The 15,110-nt window shown below is 41.0% G+C and overlaps 1 protein-coding gene and 1 long non-coding RNA gene across 2 annotated transcripts in view; one reads left to right on the top strand and one right to left on the bottom strand.

The window, feature by feature from the left end:
- Positions 1-15,110, bottom strand: part of LOC134462990 (copine-9-like) — a 172,182-nt gene that overhangs the window by 117,086 nt on the left and 39,986 nt on the right. The window lies entirely within an intron of this gene.
- LOC134462210 (uncharacterized) lies at positions 10,205-14,211 on the top strand. The gene is made up of 4 exons (XR_010037499.1): positions 10,205-10,294; positions 10,431-10,568; positions 11,610-11,773; positions 14,115-14,211. It is a non-coding gene; the product is annotated as an uncharacterized LOC134462210 (long non-coding RNA).

Genomic DNA, 15,110 nt, shown 5'->3' with positions numbered 1-15,110 from the left:
TACTATGGCGCGCCAACCACAAAGGCCACTCTGTTTCGTGCACTTTCATACATAAAAGACAACATAAGTCACTCGCAACAGGTGTGTTTCCACATTCACCATCAGCAACTAAAGACTTCCTATGTTTTGATGCAGTTTCGAACCGGGGACATCACGAATGGAAGTCAGGCGCGCAACCACTACTCTAACCGTCGAGCCGGCAGCCCATGGAATAGTTCTGGTTTTGTAACCAACGGCATACATTCCTAACGTGGCGAAGATGGAGCATCTGACGACAGGGTGGTTTGTTTCTCTTTTTTACTGTTGCAAGTGGGTTGTGCGACCATACATATGTATGATACCACTCTGAGTATGCTGTATTTGAGCATGAAATGCATTTCAGCATGTAGAAAATGAAGCACGTTCAACTACACACACATGAATCACATGAGCTATGAACACCAATCACGGCAGATTCCTCACATCATGGAGGAGGTCCCATGCCAACGCAGTTGCTCTTGTGGTACTGCGTGACTGCTTGACCAACTTTTGTTCCCGCGATGGTTTAACGCCATGTGACACGACTGCCGCGCAGAGGTCACTCCCTTAAACTGCGTCGTGAACGGAAATTCTAACCAAGAATCTTCACGCGGACACACTATAGTGTCACGTCGTGCTCAACTATTTGGTTTGTCAGAAACTCGCGGCAATGACACTGAAACATGGTACTCGAACTATAAGTAGACAAATGCGCCATTTGACATACGGCGTGTTACTGATGTTCTCGGACATATTGCAAGGGAGGTACTTCCGTTTTCTGCTGACGGCCGTGTGGACCGCACAGGCGCTTCCCATTGCGCTCAGAGATTGCTTTGCAGTCGTTTGAATTTGGTAAACTCTTGCACTCTTACAATGACGCTGACTTCTTAGTACAGCAAATAACTCAAACAATCTTTCACTTGGTGATACAAGCATCAAATTTGGTTCAGAGGTGCTTCAGACCCTACTCTTTTAGAAAAGGTCGCTATCCAGGTGAAAAAACAAAATGGTGGCCATTTTCCAAGATGGCCGCCATGCAGATATGAATTAGCAACTGAAACAACTGTTCAAATGGTGATACAAGCACTGGAATTGTCATAGATACTCCTTAGACACACTTCTTTTGAAAAGGCATGCAGGCCACTTGAAATCCAAGATGGCCGTCCATTTTCCTAGATGGCCACAATACATATTATTGGAATCGGTTATGGGACAAAAAGGGCACTACTGTTACGGAGCTGACAAAAGCGTGAAACTTTGCACGATGCTTCCTTAGGACCCCCTCAATGATTTAAGCCTTGGAGCCCAAGTGAAATGCTCAATTTTCATATCAATCAAGTGAATAATACATGTACATATCATGTGTCAGCTTGGATTTACAAAATAAAATATATATTGATTTGTGTTCAGATATGTATATCTCAAGTCCTAAGTGTACTGTGGAGTGATAGGGGCCTTTATGCTTGGGAAATTATGAATAATCAATGTGCAATACACCATACAGTATATTGACAAATACTTTATGTATTGTATGTATTAGCAGCATGGTTTTCTGGTCTACTTTGTGCTTAAACTTAGATGACATGTTGGCTACCTAACCACTTAATGTATTGATTGCTTGTTATTTTTCATTTGTACGTTAAAACATATCTGCCTGCCTTCCCTCTCTCACACACTCAAGTCTTTCAAAAACTTTAAACAACAGCATGTGGAAATGCAATTGGCTTTGGAGGGATACAGCTGTCAAAGTAGCCTACAAGTCATCAAGACTGTACTGTACTGTACTGTGGCGTAGTGTACTCTGCTATGCTGTACTGTACTATACTGTACTGTACGGTACTGTACTGTAATGTGATATACCACACTGTACTGTACTGCACCGTACTATATGCTACTGTACGTTTACTTTACTATACTGCACCGTAGGCTACTGTTGTATGCTACCGTACTATACTGTACTGCACCGTACTGTATGCTACTGTACTGTGCTGTACTGTAGTGTACTGTAGTGTACTGTACTATACTCTACTGTACTGTAATGTACTTTACTATACTGCTCCGTACTGTATGCTACTGTACTGTACTGCAATGTACTGTACTACACTCTACTGTACTGTATGCTACTGTACTTTACTGTACTGAACCATACTGTATGTTACTGTACTGTGCTGTACTGTACCGTATTGTATGGTGCTTAACTTTACTGTACTGCACCGTACTGTATGCTACTGTACTGTACCATACTGTATGCTACTGTACTGTACCGTACTGTATGCTACTGTACTGTGCTGTACTGTAGTGTACTGTACTGTACTATACTCTACTGTACTGTAATGTACTTTACTATACTGCTCCGTACTGTATGCGACTGTACTTAACTGTACTGTACCATACTGTATGTTACTGTACTGTGCTGTACTGTACCGTACTGTATGCTACCTAACTTTACTGTACTGCACCGTACTGTATGCTACTGTACTGTACCGTACTGTATGCCACTGTACTGTGCTGTAGTGTACTATACTCTACTGTATTATACTCTACTGTACTGTACTTTATTATACGGCACCATACTGTATGCTACTGTACTTTACTGTACTGTACAGTACAGTACAACTACACAGAACTGAAACATTTAGAGCATTCTGAGGTCATGTACAATATGATGCAAAATTATGTAGTGGGAATGAGTTATGTTACTGTTACCACTCAAAATCTTGAATTATAGTATATACCATATGATAATTGTTTTTTAACATAGATATTTCTCTTAAAGGTGGCAAAGACCTACGGTAGGTAACATGTTGTCCATCAGCTGTCATTTTTGAAGTAGCAATTGAAATACTCAATGATTACTGAGTTTATTGTAATGCAACTTGTGACACAAGTACTAGGTGAGGACTTGTTTGCAAATTCAGGAGGAAAAAAAACAATTCGCACACCTCTGCCTACTTACTCAACACCTACTTAGAAATCATTCCCATTTGATTTGAACTGAAGATATAGCCTACATGTACTGTATATTGAGTGATCTGTAATGCCATTCTTAAAGACTGAAATGCAGTCACTATAGACATAATGCTACTTGTGAAAATTTAGAATTAGGTGATCTTATGGGTTCTTCATACACATGGAGAGGTATTGTCCTTTACCCTCTCTCATACACATAAAAAATATCTGTTATGGAAATTAGAGGATGGAGAACCTGCTACCTTGGACATCATCTTGACACTTCCCAATTCAGATGCAGCTGAGCGAGCATTAGCAGCAGTCTATTCTCACCATAGTTTTAGTGTGGGAAATGCTCATTTTAATTCAGACCAAGAATCTTCTCAACATTTTCACAATGTTACATTTGCTGTCAAACATGTAAGAACAGAATCACCCATACTTTCACACTATGAACATTTTTGTAGTTGCAGCAATCTGGTCAAGCAGGCTACCCCTGCCCTTGCTTCATCTCTGCTGAGTTCGGGACTATATTAACATCGTCAGCTAAGTAAAATGTCATGTAATAACAAGGTAATGCATGACATATTGTATATGACATGGTAGAATGTTTTTCTTTTTCCGATGGCTCCGAGGCTAGAATTACAGTATATACCCTAAAGAAACACCATGCAAAGTTTGGTGCTTTTGTCACTTCCGTAACGGTATCTGTATTATATCTGTATTGCGGCCATCTTGAAAAATGGCCGCCATCTTGTTTTTCCACCTGGATAGCGACCTTTTCTGGGAAAGTAGGTCCTGAAGCACCTGTGAACCAAATTTGGTGCTTGTATCACCAAGTGAAAGATTCTTATGGAATATTGACTTAACATCCTTCACTATCTTTGTGACTTGACGTTAAAAAGCTGGCATTGAACCAGAGCGCATGATTCACCCAAACGGTTTTATTTATTTATTATTTGTCGATGTTTACATTCTTTCCCACTTGGACATGACGCTGAAATGGCGTGATAGGCCTACTAAAGGTTGATAAATACCAACAATGTCTGGTAATTTGTAATGTACTACTTGATCTATTTGAAATCACATGGTACTTTTCCAAATCCAAGCTTAGCTTTTAATAGCCTAAATTTCTTTCGCCATTTCGCTGCCACATAGTCTATTTGGAGTTTCCATGTCAATAAACAGAAAGCACATCCTCAGGGGGGTGTTGACATGATATGAGGAGGCCAGGGGGCGTTTGGGCATAAAAGGTTGGAACTGGCATAGACCATGGAGGGAGTATAAGAACTGGAGAGAGTGAATCATATCAATGGGAAATGCTAGGCTAATGAATTCAGCCAAAATTGAACACATTTTTCAGCTTCAAAGATGGTGTCGTTTCCGCCGACAGTTTACTCAGCTAATTATGTGACACGTTACTGACTGACTTACAGTTGACCAGAGAGATATATGGAAGACGGGCATTGGATGCATGGAGGTATTATAAGGTGCCCAACCACAGACCTGTATAGGTATGTGTGCCCAACACTAAACTCGCGCACCCACCAATCATCATCCACCTTCTTTGAGCGAAGTGGGGTCGGAAATGAGCGAATTTGTGAAAATTGTGACGAGGAAGTGCCTTGCTAATTGGCGAAGCTAACCAGCCAAAGCCTGACCCCCTGGCATAGACGGACGCATCTGTTGTCCGCCTGTCGGACTTGTTTTTTTTAAGATTGTAACAATCGTGCAAGACAGCATGGGATTTCCTATGCTAACCCATAGCATGGAACAGCTTGTCAACAGTAAATGAGGAGCAGTGAAGTACTGCCCAATAGGCGTCATTTGATCAGAACATTCATCATATGTTCAAGTTAGCAAATAGTTATTACAACAATCACCATCATCATCATAATCATAATCATCAATAATTATTGATAATAGTAATTTTGGCATCATTGACCAAACAAGCTTTATAAATAACTAATCAGAATACTTTTCACAGTACTATTGATATACAAACTAGATGGCTGGAAACAGCATGATATGTCTTTTACCCGCTTCACTGCTTGAAGTTATTTTAACATTCCGGTAGTAAAGTACTATCTACACAAGCACAGAACATTTGGCCTGTCTTTTAATGCATGTGGTGTTGTGTTTATTATTCAATAGCTGTAAGGGAAATGCATGGTAATTTGTTTATACAGTGCGTGATTGCATTGCTACTTCTGGGAGTATATCCCATGTAGCCATTGTATGGAAGCACACAAACCCCATACAGTAGATAGCTGACAGCAGCAGTGCGATCTTTATTTTTCCCAAGCACACAGACTGACACCCTCACAAACCCCTACCCTGCACTCAAAATAATAAAATAGGGCAATAGCAATAAAGTGGATTTAGTCCATCACGTATTTCAAACACAAAATTCACTTGCTGTCTTCTGAGTCTAGAGTGCATACTGTATATACAATATTATTGTAAGTGAGAGATGTGGCATTCTCTCTTTTTCTCTCAGCACATCTTGGCTTTCAGTTACAGTATTGCCTCTGCTTGTTATTGCATGAGGAGAAAATGTTTCCCCTTAGCCAGGAGAGACGAGATGCCTCCGGCACCTACCTGCCCCGCCTCCTCAGGACATGCTACAGTGGCAGCCTTGGGCTCTTTACTATGCTACGGATGTTGACATAAAAGAGGGGATTTTAAGGCAATTTACTTGACATGTCTCCATTTGACACTTTTTTTAAGTACTCATCATGACTTTACAGTAGCACCTGCACTGGACCCTGAATTCAATTATGTATTCAAGGAAATACATTAAATCTGTTTAGCTACACATAGTTGTATGTACTGTATATTTGCAAGCCAGAAATACATAACTCTATACATACTTTGTTCAGGTTCTGTGAGCACTAAAACCAACTTCGAACTGAATAGTGAGATAGGGCAGCCTCCTGGTAGGACAGATAAGAGTTGAGGCACACAGGGGACCAAGAAAGCCTATGCAAATAAGGCCCAGCTCTTGCAAGAGGCCCACAGTCCCATGGAAGATGAGGCAGAGATTGAGAGCAGAGATGTGCATGACGACACAGGGCTGGACTGGGAGAGAAATAGAGCCTGGGCACTTTTAGCTTAAAGGGGCCCCTCATAATTAGTGGCGCAGAAGGGGCCGCACCTTTGTGGGCCCCTATTTTCAGAAATGTAAAAAACAAAACAATATAATATATATATACTGTGCCCCTATTTTCAGAAATGTAAATGTAAATATATATATGTATTTTCAGAAATGTAAAAAACAAAACAATATAATATATATATACTGTACTGCCAGATGGCCAGTCCAGCCCTGTATGTAGACTGTGGGAGTGTGCGGGCACGTGAATCGCAGACCCTGGGGTATCCTGAACAACTACAGACCTCGTGTTACAGATAATTAGTCGTTAATAATTCAAAATGTATAGCGCAGACTCAGAGCCGTTGTCTCATGCTAATTCGGGCTCATCTAAATATAAGGCTGCCATGCAATTATCGGATATGTGCATCATTATTATGCATGAAATGCAAAAACTAGTTTTAGCCATTTACGTGGTCTCTGCAATCTGTAAAAGTCCTGTTGCTGTTCACATCGCTTGAATACAAAAGCATAATCCTATATCTGAAAACGGAAGCGAACCATTTGGATTCCTGGTGGTTCTCTCTTCTCCCTCTGCCTTCACATTCCCCTGCTTACTTGATGGACATGTAAAGGCTCCACTAGGCCGAACCGAGACCAGGGGAGCGGGTTGTATGACAGCCCCACCGGGGCATATGATGGATGGGTAGAAACCATGTTGCTTCTCTGTCACAGAGATGAGTTTTTAAAAAGGTATAACCCAGCATGTGGCCGCTTACTATGTGCTCAATTAAATGTGTATGTCACCAAAAGAACTCATTTAAAGAGATTTGAGATATTGTCATGGTCTTTAAAGTTATACAGCAGAGTCAACCACTTGTTCCGGTTATATTGGATTTTTCGACTTCCAAATCTTACTTAAATCTCTTCAAATCTCCTCATATCTCTCTGTTCTCTCTCTCTCTCTCTCTCAATCTTGCACTCACGCTCTCTCAATTTATATCGGACTCCCTGCAACAAATGAGCAATACTGTGGCTATCGTGTCATATCAGAATGAAATTACTTCTCAGCGTGAGGGGGCTGGGAGGCATGGCGGAATGAGATTTAAGCCCAGAAATGCAATAAACTCCCTCAAACTCTAATGGGCTTCATTTGCATCGCCCAGCGACAAAAAGGGTCTGGCAACATCTCTGCATGCACTTGCAGTAAATCAACAACAAAAGTGAGCGCCCCCCCATTAAAACATAACCCATATATCCATTTTACTAGTCCGTTTGAAGGGCAATTATCATACAAACATATTTAACAACTTCAAACACATTTGTCTCCATTACCATAATGTGTTGAATGCAGGGAAATGGTTGAACAGACTATCACTGGTGATGAACAGCTGATGAGTAACTGGACTTCAATTTGGATATTTCATCTGACATTCAAAAGGCCTCAACATTAGGACTGCACGATATCAAAAAGAAAAAAAAAACGATACTCGATAACGGCATGCAATACCTCAATAACGATATTTAAACGATATATAGAAATATAGCCAAGTGTTTTTCTTGTAAATAATTTGTCGGTCTGTGTGGGGGTGGGGGCGTGGCTTTGGTCATAGCATGTGCATTTATTGACATTCAGCAAGTGATTGAACCGCACAAAAATGTTTACTTGTTTGTGATAATTAAGTCATTTTCGCAATACGCATAGCACCACTCTTGATATCGCTATTTCGATACATTTCCGATATATTGTGCAGCCCTGCTCAACATTTCTGGCCTGAAGAGATGGGAGCAGCCAATTGCTCAAAGGTAAAGTATGTAGGACAGATGAGATTCTTTTCTTTTTCTTAATCAAGAGCACAACATATTAGGGACTAATGTTTCCTTTCCATGGACTCTGATGAAGATGTGTACCCATCGAAAGGTTAGTCCCTAATATGTTGCACATGATTAAAAAAAGAAAATAATCTCATCTCTGCTGCTCCTGTGTCTTCTCTTTAGTTAAGATTACCTGTCTGTCTCCCGTTGATGCACCGGATGAAAAAAGCAGAAGCGTGTGGAAGTATTTTGCTGTAGAGTATGTAGGATTGCGGCTAGAAGAGGCGTTGTAACTGGTGCCCAATGCAACAATTCTATCCATTTGATCTTTTCATGAGTATTTACTAAGTAACTAGTACTACAGTAAGTACTGAGTACTAAGTACTTACTTTGCAGCTAAAGGCGTCTATTACTGGAAATTCAAGGTGGTTGGCCTTTTTTTGTATGAAAAGTGTCATTTTCCCAGTCATAATGAATACTTGCAAATTGATGGAGGTGGAAAATACTCATGAAAAAGATTTCTGGAAGTAAACTGAAAAAAACATAGGCCAACTCTAACTTTCAAACCAAAAGTGCCCTAACTACCATAGCCTGAATGAATGGGAATTTTCAAAGCCATACTGCATAAATGTTGTGTAGCACATTCCAAAAAAGCCCATCGTCTGCCCAAGACTGCCCTAGTTATGCCTATGAATATCTAAACATGTGTGGAGCTGGGGCTGTGCAGGGCATGTGTGGAGGTGGCTGCTGTCTGAATTGGCTTTTCCTTCCCCACTAAATGTACAAACTGTATGTACACAAGGGGACTTTTGACTGCAGTGAGCAGATGGGGGCATGGATGGAGTGCAAACATCCAATACCCTCTCAGGCCAGCAACCCAACACACATAGGCCTACACACACACGCACGCACGCACGCACGCGCGCACGCACGCACACACACATACACACACGCCACCACCATATCAGCTTCCAGTCTCTTCATCTCGATTGTAAAAAGAGAAAATCTCCTCTTTGAAGCTGACCTTTACAGGAAACACGTCCTGTCCTAGTTAAAAAATGACTACGGCAAAATCGTCCTGAAGACATTTGAGCAAAAACTGATGAGAATAAATGATGAGTGAACAACTTGCCATATGAAATCTGTACCATGTACTATGTGAAAAAAAAATGTCTTGAAGCACAGAGGTTTAGATTTATCAAAGATCCATCCAGGTGATACAACTTACGTTGCAAAGCAATACATGTCTCTTTCTGTTGTCATCTTTGAATTAACTACATTTTTAGCTAAATTTCTCAACCTTACATTGTGTGTTGCACAGGTGCTGGAATCTGTCGATTGTGTCTTAGAAAAGACACCAGTACCATCACAAATATGTGATTAGAATTTTGCCCAAATTTTGAGTTCTCATTATGATGTCAAAATGTCTTTGCGAGATTTTTAACACAGACGTCTATGGGAGCTGTAGAGTGTTCCAGTAAAATTCTAGAAGTACCTCTGGAAATTCCTTACTCCTCAAAGGGTTAATACAGCTCTGTGGAGAGGCAATCATTTGAGTCTCTTTGAGGCAGGCAGTGTATTGATCTGAGGTAAGATCTACCATCTTCAGAGATTTCCTCCACTGCAAACAGAGCCTAAATCCATCACATGCTGTTTCCTGTCTGTCTTCTACTTTATCTATGCTTCATCAAGCTCTCACTGAGATCACACAGCCTTGTCTTATCTCAGAATCACAAGAAATTACAACAAAACTAAATAAATAAATACATAAAGTTCTAGAACTTTCAGGCGAATGTTCCTCCCAGTGTTTCTGGCCTCAGTAGAGCTTGTGGGAGTTTGCGGGTCAACAGTGGTACCAATCGTGTAAAAATGGTGTCTCATCAGAATCACACTAATTAAAATTGAGCAAAACTGCTTTGTGTGTGGGATTGTTTTTTATTTGTTTTATTTAGATTTCCCTTGGCGGAGCCTTGTGTATGTTCATCACATTAGGAATAAACATTAGGAACCACAACAGCGGCCAGATTTGTTCTTTGACAGTATGTGCCTCTCACAGACCCCTGCAGTCGTATTGCAGATTATATTCTAACATTACTTGAATAACATGACACCTTTATGAGGCACCTTACATCCACAGATGCACATTGCTTTCGCTACTTAACATACCTTTGAAAATGAAAAGTGGTATGACAAAAAATCCTGTGCATTAAGACATTTAACATTACTTTGCTAATGAACACTGTTTGTTGCATGACATTGTTAGCCTGGCAAGCCATAGTATATCATGAAATGTAATAAACTCCTTAATTTTATGTAATAGGCCAGTACAGCCGTGTTGGTACCACACTAAACCCATCCCAAGAACTTGCTACACAGGATCAAATAGAAAAAAAAAACTTGCTGCACAGAAACAGTACGGTATGTATATAGACCAAACCACATAGAATGTTTCTATTCCTTGTAAATCTTTGTACACATCGTTCAATGTGGAATGTGAAAAGAATCATCTGGCGTCAAACTGACATGGTGCTATTTTACACCCTACATTCTATAGATGAGGTCATGAGAGAAAAGGCTAAAAATACATTTAGCCCCGAAACAATCTTCCATCGCAGCAACATCCAAGGCCCATTACCTATCCATCCCCCACTGCTATATACCATCCCCAGTGGCCAATGGACTCGTAACTACGGTAGGCCTTCCTATCTGGGAAAATCACCACAGTCTCAAGGGAAAGGCCAGAAGCCTAGCCAGGAGCAGAGAGGGGAGGGGGTGGAGGGGGTAACCAATCTATATTTACCTACACCACCACCACAATGGGGAGATGCTTAGAGACCCCACTTGATCACCCCGCCAATGACACACACAGCGTACGTATACATTTCAGAAAGCCGTGGGAATATCAATAAGGCGTTTTGATAAATGGACGGCCGACTCAAGGTCAGGTATACACGCCACTGCAAAATGGCATCCGGAAGGGAAGGGCAGGTGAATTACCATTGCATGAACTTTGAACAACCCGTGAATGATCACAGCTGGGTCAAGGCCTGTGCACTCACTACATGTGTGAACATGATCAAGAACCAGAAATGCAAACACAGCACAGAAGAAATAAAGCTGTATCTGCCTACTGGCTGTACATAGCAAATAATGCAGTGTTATTTCGACTCTTAGAGAGTAGTCTGTCTGGGAACAAAAGGGAAAAAACACTAAAGATGTCAAAAACTGCTTTCTAACTGTTGAATTCACACTACATTTTTGATATGGTTTTTGCCTTCAAAAGGGAGGGCATTCTTTAAGGCAATAAATACATAAATGATGAAACAATTATGAAAACAATGATGAAAAATGTAAGGTTTAGTCTTGTGTGGCACTGTGAGAGCAATGAATGAAGCACATTGAGCTATATTCTTTGTATAATAAATTCTGCTATATTACATGTAGAATAGACTATTATTATTACTATTATTAATATTATAAAACTTAAAAGTAGTTCATATGATGTTCTTTGCATATTACAGATCACTGATGATTTAATATTGGTGTATGAGACACCTACAGTAAGGGAACTTTGGAGGAAACGTGGGATCGTTAATTATCTTGGTCATGCCTCTGTGTTTGATCATCTAGAAAAGGGTTTTACTTCAGCTGTTGCGTAGGCGAGAGAAAGAATATGACTGTACGTGTGTGCGTGGCTTCCTGCCTACTTGTTAATCCTATTCAATATTTGCAGAGAGTAAATCCCAACCATCGCCAGGAAACAAGAAAAGAGACATCTGAAAGAAATTTGAGATTGAGAGATGCACATTGATATAAGTGAAGAGAAGAGTTGACATAGAAAACCACCAAAACTCGGATAGGAAAACAGAACCACCGAGATGACGCTAAATCACAAAAGTAAGTAAGACACACAGACAGCAGTGTGTGTGGCAGCCCTCTCACCTCGGCAGTGCATCAATTATTTACACGTAATGATTTTCCGTGGGGATTAGTGCTCTTAGCTTAGCATCAGCGCTAGCAGGCGGGGGGGCGCCGGATAGCGCGACTCAACAGGCACTATGTCGGCAAGAAATCGACTGCATCGCTCACTCTCTGCTGCTGCTGTTCTTCTCTCACCTGTCCCAGCTGTCAGGTAGACAGGCATAGGCAGGGCCGCAGACAGCTTTGGCCAGGCCTGGGACAAAGTCATCAGAAAGGGCCCCCCACCCCCAATACATACACTGTAATGGGGAGTCAATTTTAGGTCCCCTCTCTCCCTGGGCCCGGGACACCTGACCCGTTTGTCCCCCCCAGTCAGCTCCCCTGGGCACAAGCAAGCTCATGCTGAACGCATCACCAGGGCTGTAGCGTACTCAGCATACCACCAACCACTAGCCAAATGCTAGCAGAATACAAAAGTGGCATGGTAGATTTCAGTACTTAGCACGTGCCCAGAGAGTAGGCTCCAAGTTGAAAGTGGCAGTCTGAAAAAGTCTGAGGCACTTTGGGGAAAAAGTTTTAAAATCCTTTTATTTTAACGCCTACATGTTTTGACTGCAAACCAGTCTTCATCAGGGCAAACCAAGTCCTTCTCTCACCTATCCCGTTTGTCAGGCAGAGAGGCACAGGCAAACTCTGATATTTCAATTTATTTGTTTAGGGGGATAGCCCCTTGAGATAGGATATCCCGTTTTCGAGGAGGTCCCCAATTTTTTAAGTGGGAAAAATTAAAATCTTATTTTTGTAACAACACAGAGTTCCATTCTGCCGGCTTCTGTAGCATTGTCTGTACACTGGATATGAACCCACTCAATGCCGTTGTTACATACGCTTTTTTACTGTGTTTCAGTGAGAGTTTAATCTGGGGCAATCTTCATTTATCTTTTTTTCAACTTCAGACCTCTTTTAAAACTGTATGGATAAAAATTGAGGTAGCCCAATCCAAAAGGAATACAAAAATTATTACAATCAATAAATCAACTACAAGTATACATGCATGCATTTCGCATCTAACAGGTTAAAGCTAGCATTTTGAAAAGTTTTAAATGGGTAAATACAAAAGTCTAAAGATATAGACGGTGGGCTAGATTTCGTAGCTCCTTTAGAAAACGAGTTTCGTTCTCATTCTCGAGTGGCAACTTGATTTTTCTAATATGACATCCTGACAATATGTAAAGCTATATTCTGGCTGTTGCCACGCTGAAAAGTTGCAAGTTTATATTAAAAAATAACGAAAATAAAAAAGACTGGGGGTGACGTCACATAATGCACAGTCAATGTGAAGTCTCCGCCCCTCAAAGTTGAAAAGGGAATATTTATCCGCATATGGGGCTTTTTTCATGGGCAGATAATTCACCTAATCATTGAAACAACGTAGGTATTTCATTCCTGACCATTTTCCTGTTACTGGAAAAAATAACACAGCTTGCATTTCTTTACTGACACGTAGTTTTTTTGGCGAATTGATCTACCCCCGTCACCTCATTGCTCTATTGCTTTGAGAGGGAACAGACCTGTCCTCTTTTTGACATTTATCTCTCGTTGCCCAATGATGGTCAGACAGTCGAACACTAACAGCGAAAAAGAGCACTTCTGAAAGTTTGAGAAAAATATTTTTTTTGCATGTACACAACAAGTGAGCCCACTTACCCCCCAACTTGTAACTTTTTGCCATGAAATCTGACGGTTCCGGGTAGCATGCACGCGCTAGCTGTATTCTGCCTCGTTGACTTTGCATTGACGTGACGTCACTCGGTCGGCTATTATTTGTTGTCATTTTTATAAATCAATGTGCAAGTTTTGAGGATGGCAACAGCCAAAATATTGATTAATGGGTTGTCAGGGGGTTATATAAGCAAAAATAAAGTTGCCACTCGTTAACACCAACGAACTAACAAGATATGAGACTGGGTCCACCACCTAATAGGATTGTGAATGGTTTAGCACAATTATTTGTCTTTAAAAGAAATATCGTCTAAAACATTGCAATATCAATATTGACTGAAATGTTTCTCATTATCGAGAAGCCCTAATACCAACCACTAGCCAAATGCTCTTAGAGTAAGAATGAAGGTTATTTTCAATGCATATCATTACACCCGTATAAGAAAATATATTTGTTGTAGGCCTGTTATTTGTTCTTCTCTTTTTTTCTCTTTTATTTGGCTAGTTCTAGCCAAATATCCCATAGACAGGACATTCTTTATACTCAAACTACTAATTCCGATGACATATGCACAGTATTCTTTCTTCATTACAGGCAGATTTGTCTGGCAAAGGAGCAACTGAGAAGAGGCAGGCCAACCAGACAGACTTGAACAAAAAAAAATCCTCTGATGGCCCAAGCTGTTTCTCTACTGTTCACCACACTAAATGATGAAACATATCACCAATCATCAGCCACATGCTAGCAAGAGAAATATAGAACTTGGAATTGGACCAAAAATAATGACTTATTGCTCATTCAGTGCCCATAGCTTTTTTGTCAGTATAGGCCCAGCTGGTAAAGGTTCCCTTGACCAGGGCCGGATTGCAAGGGGCCCCTAGGCTACAGGTTACTGTGCACCCCCCCGAGGTCAAGAATATTGCGACAAATTTACATACAGTGTCGTAATTCACAGTACAAGCTAGGCATTCAGGTTAACATGTATACCAACTGTACTGAACACAACAGATACATTTTTTAATGGCATCTTATTACAGTTCTGCAATTTATCTCTTTTGTCCAATCAGGCGCCCCCTGGCAAGTGGGAGGCCCTAGGCTGCAGCCATATCTAGCCTGTGCATTAACCCATTGATGCTGGATGTTACGTTGTGCAATATTGGCCCTAGTGTCTGGAGCTGCATGACGCAACATTCAGGCTCATGAGATTTGGTAACATTTTATTAAAAATCTTGGTTTGTTAGAGCTGAATGAGCACATTCTAATGCAAGATGAGGGTCTTAACGTTTGAATGCAACATATTGCATGTTTTAGATGCTTCAGAGGCTGAGACATTTGGTTTTTTTATAGGCTGAGGGCAACTTTTGTGAGAAAGTGCTCAGGCATTCAGCAGCCTTTTTTGCAGGTGCTTTAGGCATCAATGGGTTAATCCGGGGCTGCCCATGACGTCAAAGGTAATTTCTTTCCTCTCCTCTCCTCTCCTCTCCTGCGCGGCACCACCCATGCTGTGCCCTGGAGTGGGCATTAGCATATGGCTATAGATTTCATCACGGCCGCTACTACCCCACGCACAATTAATGACTCCAGCTGGCT

The sequence above is a fragment of the Engraulis encrasicolus genome, chromosome 14 (genome assembly GCF_034702125.1).
Source record: "Engraulis encrasicolus isolate BLACKSEA-1 chromosome 14, IST_EnEncr_1.0, whole genome shotgun sequence".
NCBI classification, from domain to species: domain Eukaryota; kingdom Metazoa; phylum Chordata; class Actinopteri; order Clupeiformes; family Engraulidae; genus Engraulis; species Engraulis encrasicolus.
This window is presented reverse-complemented; position numbering and strand designations above follow the sequence as displayed.